Genomic DNA, 10,188 nt, shown 5'->3' on the forward strand with positions numbered 1-10,188 from the left:
CCAAAAAATAGGGGGAAAAGCGAAGAAACAAAGAAAAGAGCAAGGGGAAAAAGAAGAAAGGAGCAATGTATAAGGGGAAACAATGCCATTAAAACCAAGCTCTGCTTCATGAAGATCAAAGGGCTTGCATAAGTGATTGGTGGGAGGATTTAAATGAACTTAACACACAAACACCAAGTATACCAATGTGCAACTCATACGGGAGAAAACAAGGACCAAGCAAACAAAAATCAGAATCAGGTTTTTCTCCCTAGATAATCAAAGCAGACATCTGAATATAGGCAAGAAACGCAAGGTGATCATCAAAAATACGATAAGACCAAGTAAGAAAGAAAAACATAGGATGAGAGACGATCAAACCTGACTGATTCCTCTTGTACCCCTTTCTCCAGTCTCTCTGCAGCCTCAAAAAGCACCAGAAGCCTCCCACCTCCTTCCCCCCTTAGTTGCTCTTCCTTTTTCCTATTTCTCTACCTCTCTCAATCCCCGTCTCCTCCTTTCTATTCCCTCTGTTTGTGTCTTCCTCAGCAAGTCACTACTTGCTTTTCTGTTCACCAGTCAGCAGCATGGCTTCGTTCACCTACCACCCCTGGCTGCCCATTCTCTTTGCCGTATCCATGAAGCTGCTCTCCTCTCAGCAAGGGGTCCCCCCGGGCCATGTAATGCCCTATTGTTTTTAAATCATCAAGAAAAAAAATCCCAGCTGAAGAGAGAGGGTCTACAGTAGTGTTTTACTTTTTATTATTCTTCTTTGTATAATTATTTTTTAAAAATAGCACATAAAAATCAGTGAAAATAATTAAAAGATATTTTTTAAAAAAATCATATTTTTTGTTTTAATAAGACAACCGATTTTTTGTTTCATGATTACCTAAATGTTAATTTTTTTGTTCTGAAAAATACAGAACTGTTTTTTAAAACAATTACCAAATAGAGCTTAATTGTTCATTTCACACTTCCCATAGTCTTATTAGGCTACTATATAATTCCTTTATATATGACATGCTTATCCAAACAAAGAAAAAACTACTAGTAGTTTTTTATAATAGTTACATGATATTTAACCGTTCAATAATATTTTATAAAATAAAAATGTGTTTGAAATTTTAAAATACTTTTAACTTGTTTTTTATACTTTTAAAAATGTTTTTAAAATAATTTTTATACAAAGTGTTTTACTTTTTATCCTTCTTCATATTTGTATAAATATTTTTTTAAAATAACATACAGAAATCAAGTGAAAATAACTAAAAAATATTTTCAAAAAACATCATATCTTTTGTTTTAATAACACAAAACCGTTTTTCGTTTCATGGTTACCTAAAGTGTTTCTTTATTTTTTTGTTCTAAAAAAAAGAAAACTGTTTTTTAAAAAAAATAACCAAATAGAGCTTGATGGTTCATTTCACACTTCCTATTTTCTATTTTAACACTTCCCATAGTCTTATTCGGCTGCTACATAATTCCTTTATATATGACATGCTTATCCAAAGAAAGGAAAAACTACTCATAGTTTTTTTATAATGGTCACATGATATTTAACCATTCTATAATATTTTATAAAACAAAAATGTGTTTGAAATTCTAAAATATTTTTAACTGGTTTTCTATATTTTTAAAATAATTTTTATACATAGTGTTTTACCTTTTATCATTCTTCATATTTGTATAATTATTTTTTTTAAAATAGCATACAGAAATCAAGTGAAAATAACAAAAAGATATTTTCAGAAAACATCATATTTTTTGTTTTAGTAACACAAGACTGTTTTTTGTTTCATGGTTACCTAAAGAGTTCCTTTATTTTTTTGTTCTGAAAAATAGAAAAATTATTTTTTAAAACAATTACCAAATAGAGTTTAATTGTTCATTTCACACTTCCTATTTTCTATTTTTTAAAACCAAAAACTTTATAAAACCAAAATAATTGATATATAAAAAAAATTAAAATTATACTTGTTTAAAAAATCTTTTCCAAAAAGTATAATTTTAATTTTTTTTATATATCAATTATTTTAAACAATTTATAAAATTATTACTTTTTTTAATATGAGTCTTTAAGAGTATTTGTATCTTATGCTGAAGTTAATGTTATTTTCGGATTTTAAAAAATAAAAAACAGAAAATGTATTGAAACAAATGCTAAATTTTTTGCTCAAGTTTAAAATGCTTGAAAATATTCTAATTAATTTTTAAAAATCAAATCAAAATCTAATTTTTTTAAAACTTTATAAACTCAAAGTTTACTTTCCAACAACACAATGATTCAGTGTAGATTCATAGGCACTAGGCAGAAATCCTGAATCCTACTTTATAAAAATGAATGAATTTTCTATTTCATAAGAATTTGGGAATATTATTTTATTTTAATATCTTTGTCCTTCCAAATTCATCACATAGTAAAATGAAAATTCTGACTCCCTAAAATTTTGAATTTGTGTAAAATAAAAAATATTTATAATTAAATGTAATTGATATATAAAATATAACACTTACTTTCTATATTAATATTTTAATAAAATTGAAAAAAAAAACTCAATAAAATCTTTTTTTAAATTTATTTAATAATTTTTTTTTTATCGTTATTTTTTATACGACCATTATCCTAATATTGTTTTAGCTCTTAAATAAAAAAAATTCAAAAGATTAATAAATATAACATCACTTATCATTAAAGGATCAAAATTATACAAAAGATGTAAAAGTTTTTACTCTAATTAGTTTAGAATACTTCAAATAGATTTTTTTTTTCATTTTATTTATTGAATGGAAATTTTTATAAGGTAAAATTAATTATATGCTTTTTGATCATGATCGTGGATGGAAAAGTTAATGTTAAATCCTTTTGATGAAATTGGTATAATTGCTAATTCAAGGTTTGGATTAAGAAGAATTAATCATTTATAAAAACCTTAGGTGAATTAAAATGATCATATATTTGCATGCTCTTAATGATATTATCCTATACATGATATATGTTGCATTTTTCCAAAATGTCTATGTTATCTCATTCTCTTATAATATTTTCAAATCGTACTTTCAATTGGAAAATGCTCTCAATGTGAGCAAACTTTTATTTGAAAAATGTTTTCAAATGAAAAAGGGGGATTTATAAAATCATTTTTAGTTGATATCATTATTTCTTCACTATACTTTACTAAGACTTTTTATTGGTGACAAAAAAAAAAAAAAAAAAGGGAGTTGACATATTGCTAACTTGAGGGAAAAATAGTACTAAATTGTTAATATTGTTATAGCAATCATATCAATATTGATGTTATATACAAAATAACCATATACATGCATGCATCTTGTTTGTTATATTGTCAATTATTAATTACTCTTTGTACTACTTATATTTGATTTTATTATTTTTTTGCACTATATGTTAATATACTCCTGAAAACTCTTAAACTTGAATACATTCTAAAAATCAAGGAGCATATATTAGGGGAAGGTTTATTTAGCAACTTTGGTTTTGCCATCAATGAGAGATTGTGAAACTAAAATTTAGTTAGTCTCAATTTTAATGATAACAAAATAAAGTTTGGAACTAACGTTTTATTCTTGCTATGTTTAGAAATGAAGATTTTCAAAGTAGTAATCACAAAAATAAATCAAGTCAAAAGAAAATTAACAAAAAGGAGAAAACCTCAAAAAGAAAATCAATCAAGATCATTTTTATAGGATTCATTTATAAGGTTGTTGGTGCACTAAGATTATACATTTTAATTTTACTTATGCATTGAAAATTATCTAAGTGCTAATTTTTTTGAATTCTTTTATAATTTGGATAACAAAATTGAGTTGAGGAAAAACCTAAGTGTTAATTTGGAATACTCTTTTTAAAGGTTTTTCAAAGGTTGAAGAATTATTAGTCGAGGTTTTTCGACCTTAATCTAGTCTTAAAAATATGTTTTTATTGCAAGTAGTTGAGATATAGGGAAACAAATTAAGGGGAGCAAAAATGTTCAAAACTAGCAAAACCTTGTTGCAATTGGTCTAAGCTAAGCCTCAATTGGTTGAGGTTAAATCTCAACTAATTGCATAATTGGTTTACCCAATGAGGCAATGGTAACCTCAACGGTGAGTAGCCCAAACTTTGTCTAACAACTAGTTTAGGCTTTTAACTTTTATATATTTAAAGACTCCAAACTTCATGTATTGATGGGGAAGAGTTCTAAATGATTCTTAAATATTATTTGAGTCTTGGAGGAGTGTTTTTAGAGTGTATTTGCTTTTAAATTTGTATTTCATTTTAGTGCATCATTCAACCATAATTTCTTTGTAATATTGCCCTTAAGCAAAAATTGTAAACTAAAAATCCTTTCTTCATTTCTATATCTTATGAGGGTGCCTTGGAACCATAATTCAAAGGGAAGAGTTTGGAGACTTTCTCTTGAAAAGTCTTGTTCTAAAGGGTATTTGAAACCATAATGCAAGAAGGTGCTTGGAGCCATAAGTCTAAAAGGGTTTTTTAAAATCATAGTCCATTGTAAAGCTTGAAGGCATAGGTTAGAAGTCATGTTAGTGGAACCTCTTACTTGGTTAGGAGCTTGAGGAGAGTGGATGTATGTAGGGTTAGATCAAACTACTATAAAATCTTGAGTTTGCATTTTTTTTCCTACTATATTTATTTATTTACAAATTGTTCTTATATTGATTTTTATTATATTATTACTTATATTATCACTTGCATTCTTTAAGTTACAATTTGTAAAAGTGACTATCACTATATTCACCCGTATCTCTACAATAATAACCTTAGGTTAGTACAACTAGAATCCTAACACCTATGAAAAATATATTTTAGATAAAGAGTTTGAAATCTACACCATTATATATTCAACGATGAGAATATCATGTGTACTTTCTTTTTTCTTAGGTAATATATAGACATTCCTTTTCTAATGTCCCAATAAAGCACAAAAGAATTACTTTCCATTGAGTTTGTTTTATCCATTCTCTCTCTTGAATTTTCCTTTTTTGGTGTTCTTCTTCTTCTTTTGATAGAAAAACCTAAAGAATCTATAACTCTCATATGAATACCCTTACGATATTTAAGAATCCCCTAAGCCAAGTTCTCTAAGATTACCTAAATATTGGTGTTCATAATAGTTCTAATTAAGGTTTTCCGTATTTTCAAAGTTCATAAAGAGCTTTATTAATAAAGGGTCTTAATAAAATATGATTTAATATATGTGTGGACCCCGTATTTCGGCTCATGCGTTTTCCACTCGATGGCGAGCTCGATTATTTTAAAGGATTTTATTTATTAAAAAATGATTTGGAGTCGCCACTTATTTTTGTTTTATTTTAAAGGGTAAACAAAATAAGAAAGAAAATCTTAAGTGCGACTCCTTATTTTAGAAAAGGTGGTCTACGAAAAACCGGATCGGGTTCGGAGGTCAGGTTACTTATTGGGAAGGTACGGTAAAGACCGTAGCACCCCTCTAAGTCCCTAAAGTCGGGTCTCTACTAATAAAATGAAGCTAACGTGGCAATCAATAAGAAAATCAATGGATACTGACATGATCACATACTGAAAGTCAAAGCATATGTGGGTGATGGTCAAAGTGAGAAAAGATGCGTACCTGATTAGCAAACGGCAACGCGCTATCATAAAAGGGGGTTAGTGCATAGTAATGAACACAAAATATGTCACTCATACCACTGAACAAGAGGAATAACCAACAATAGCACGCATGACATTTCATTCAAATGCATTCTTATTTTAAAGAAAATTTATTTGATGTTGGGCCCTCACCAAAGCCCATTTTTATTTTGCATGAACCAAATCTGTAAGCTCCATCACCAGGAATTACAAAATTTGATTCTTGCTTATTTAAAAACGGAGGAGATGTAGAAATTGTTTGTTAGAAAGAAAAATGACAACAAAGTTTTATTAAAAATGGGACTCTTAGGTGATCTTAAAAATTCTAAGGAAGAAAGATGGAAAAATTGGAATTATTTGAATATCAGAATTTGAGAAAGATATTTACAAAATGGGATTTGAGAAACATTTTAAAAATCAAATAAGAAGAAATTCAGGAATGTCGCATGGCCCAAAGGTGGCCCTGCAAACCATGCAACAGGGAGTGTTAGGGTGGAGATGATGCTTGTGGAAACAGGGGTCTCATCTCATCTTCTCTGCCCATGCCATATGAAAATCCGAGTTTCTATGAAATCACAAGACCCAGAACTCCTTCCTTCATTCTGGTAGTAACCATCAAATGCTTACGAGACATGGTTCAAGAGGAGCCTTTCCCCAGAGTTGCAGTGAGTTTATTGATGTCTTAAGCCAATCACCCTTCTTTTCAGTTTTGTCCAGGTCTATCATTACTTGATCAATTTGGGACTGAAGTATACGATCCATACCAATCAAAGCTTCAGATATTTTTTTTATTGACATTCCTAACAGCTCTGGTCACACCATTTCCAAGATATGTTCCCTTGTTCCCATCCCGCAATTCAACAGCTTCATACCTTCCAATAGGAGTACCACTAGGAACTGAAGCACGGAACATTCCTTTATTGGCGTACAAATCCACTTCAACGGTAGAATCCCCCTGCTAATCAAGAATCTGCCTCGCCTTCACCTTCGTGATCACGGATGAAACCGCTTTCTTCATATAGTTCGACTAGAGCTGCCGACTCTGGAATTCTCCACTCTATGGTTGTGTGGTTTCTGGATTCAGCTTTGCAGGTCTTGACCACTTAAACCGGAGGCAGAAATCATCATCATCGTAAGCTGGAAACCAAGAATCCTTTCCATGGAAAATTCCGACGGGGCAAATGTGCCCTCAGTCATGAGATCATTCCTGAAGCAAGCTGACCAAAAAGTGGCATTCACCATCCCATCTCTCTTGAGGGTGGAGTTCATAGGTACATCAAACTGGAGGTCTCCGAATTTTACACCAGGAGGGGTCCCGTCCAGCACCACTGGTGGTAGAAGGTTTATTTGCTGGTCGAGTAGATCTGGAGGTTGCAGGCCTGGCTCAATGGTAGAGCTAGTGACAAGAGCAGTTGCAAGCTTCTTGAACTCCTGGATGTAAGCACTGAGTGTGTGTAGACCATAAAGTGTGTTTTTACCATATTCCATGAGAGTTTTTTTTTATATATATTTACTATTCAAGAAGGGTAGTTTGACAAAAAACTTATTTTCTTTAAATATTTTGAAATTAATTTAAATTATATATAAATATATAAAATGACATAAATAACTCTCTATCACAATTATTTTTACAACTTCTTCTCTTTATCATTAAATGTGTCTAAATCATACCTTTGTTTATAGAAAAAATGTTAACACCATTGATACCATAAATTATTAAAAATTCTAAAGATAATTTTTTTTTTTCAAATTGATAGAGGAAAATGAAAATAATTAGATGAGATGAAAATAATTAGTAATAAATTTTTTATAATACATTTGAAATGTCATAAATAAATATAATACAATCCTAAATTTACAAAGTCAATTCATAAAAAATGTTGATCTTAATCACAAAGAGAAAAGATCAAAGATAAGACAATCATAGTACTTGCAAGGATGAAAATATCGGTAATCATGGATATATCGGTACTTCGATTTTACGGATATATCGGAGATATATCGGCGGATATTTTGAAAAAAAATATTGGTAGACTTAAAATTGTTAAAAACTCATGGAAATGCAAGGAAAATCTCATAATAATATAATTAGAAGTATAATGGACATTTTAAAGTTGTTTTATTGAAAAAATTTGATATACATATGATATAATTTGCGATATTAGATGTAATTATATCATGTTGATCTATAAGAAATGTTAATTTTGTAATTGTTCTCATTATAAAGTCACATAAAATACTTCATTTCATTAAATATCAATAATTTGTACACATTAAATTCATTAAATAAATATATTTCATACTCAAAATATACTAGTTCATGTTAATTAAATTAATTAAATAATTTAGCATGTGTAATTAAATTAATTAAGTAATTTAGCTAAGTTAACTAGTTTAATTTAATTCTAAATGTGAAAATAAATCATAAATAATAATCTAAAATAAACATATCAATTCATAATTAAATAATCAAATTAACCTAAGTTAATTCAATAAAAATGTAAAAATTAATTACAATTGAATGTAAAAATAACATTAAATCATCCATATTACAAACATACTAATTAATTGAAAATACATGAATTAATTACAATTGCAAACAAAATTAATTACAATTTAAAACAAATATACCTTAAAATGATTAAATAATTTAGCAACCTTAATAAAAATTGGAGTAATGAGAGAGCAAATGAAGAATGAAAGCAAAAATGGATGAAATAGATGAAATTTGGGCTATTTATGGAAGAAATTTGGGCCAAAATAGCCGTTGGAACATTAATTTACCGTTGAAAATCAATTTTGGCCTTTGGATAAAAAACCAGGAGCAATCTGGCCATTTGATCGCCATATTACCATTGGAATCACATCTAGGCCGTCGGATCAACACGAGTGTGATCTAGGCCGTCAGATCACGTTGCATGAAGGAGGGGAAATATCGCCAAAATATCAGCTATTTATCTCCAATATATCTTCGATATTTTGTCGATATTTTGCTACCAAAGGTGATTTTTTAAAAAAATCGCCGATATATCACTGATATTTTGGCAATTTTTGTGGAAATATCTCCCCTCCGATTTTTCTCCATGAAATATCGTGTCGACCTCTCCCGATACATGATATATCGGCGATATATCACCCATATATCCCGACATTTTCCTCCTTGAGTACTTGGAAACTCGATGCTTCATGAGATTGAGGAGAAAGAAGACCAAAGAGAAAACAATCATAATGTTGGAGAGAGTATTGGTTGATACTATAATAGTAAAAGAGAAGATAGTAATTGTGAAGATGAGTTTCAATCCTTTCATGATGCTAACTTGCGCTATTTGTGAACTCCATAAAACCAAATAAAACCTCACAATGAGAAAATGAAGCAAGAAAATAGAAATAGATGAACTCTATAAAACCAAAAAAAATCTCAAAATAAGAAAAAGAAATAAGGAACAAGAAACTAGAGACTCAAAAAGAGGAAATGATTTTTAAACTTTGTAAATATAAGCCTACAAGTTAAGAGTAGGGTCTATATATAAGAATAGAATTCTTAGCTTTTTAGATAGATGTCAACTCAAAAGACATCATTAGCATAAGTGGGGACATAAAATAGAGTGTTCAACTAAAAATATATCATCATTTTTATTGATGGAATAAATGAGGATATAAAGAAGAATGTGAACTAAAAAGATATATAAGACATAAAATAGAGTGGGAATTGAAATGACAGAGGAGAGTGAACTAAAAAGACATCCTTATTTTATTGATAGTTCTTTTAGGCTTTATAGATTATTTAAAAGGATGTAAGTGGATATTAGGATGATACGACCATTTTAGGGGAAAAAAGTCTACAAACACTTCAAACATTTATATATAATATTAAATTGATATACTAATAAATACATGAAAAATTAATTCAAAACAATGGATATTTATATTTATTTTTATTTTTAAAAAGTCCAAGAAAATAAAGTTTATGTAAATAGTGTTTTACTGAGTAAATTAATCAAATGAAACATAAATTATTATCACTTTTTTAGATAGGAAAAATTATACTATCATGAAATATTATTATTTTAATTAAATCATAATAATATTGAAGATAAACATTATCTAAATCAACTTTTTAGGTTGTTTTATAGATTCACATTTTTAGAACTAGAAAAAAAATAATAAATCACAGATTTTTTTATTGAGAAATTTCAACAATAATTTTTAACTTTTCATATTAAAATTATTTTAATTAAATTATAATTTTTTTTTTAAAAGAGAAACATTATCTAAATTAATTTTCAGGTTGTTTATAGGTTTGCATTTTTAGAAATGGAAAAAGAAATTAATCATCTATGTTTGTTATAAAGAAATTTTGGAAGGAGAAACAATTTTCTTATTCAATAAATAAATATCATTTTTTTTTTCAAATTGTCATTGAAAAAAGAAATATAGTATCTGAATTTTTAATTGAATAAAATAATGATAGGATACAAGCACATATAAGTGGGGTGATAAAGGTGTTTTAGGAAGAAAAAAAAAGTCAACAAATACTTTAGTCTTTTATATATATATAATATGGATGAGTTAAA

General features: G+C 28.4%; 1 pseudogene; it reads right to left on the reverse strand.

The window, feature by feature from the left end:
* Positions 1–6,576: 6,576 nt before the first annotated feature.
* On the reverse strand, positions 6,577–7,102 carry LOC117921810 (annotated as a pseudogene).
* Between the last annotated feature and the right edge of the window lie 3,086 nt (positions 7,103–10,188).

The sequence above is a fragment of the Vitis riparia genome, chromosome 9 (genome assembly GCF_004353265.1).
Source record: "Vitis riparia cultivar Riparia Gloire de Montpellier isolate 1030 chromosome 9, EGFV_Vit.rip_1.0, whole genome shotgun sequence".
Taxonomy (NCBI): domain Eukaryota; kingdom Viridiplantae; phylum Streptophyta; class Magnoliopsida; order Vitales; family Vitaceae; genus Vitis; species Vitis riparia.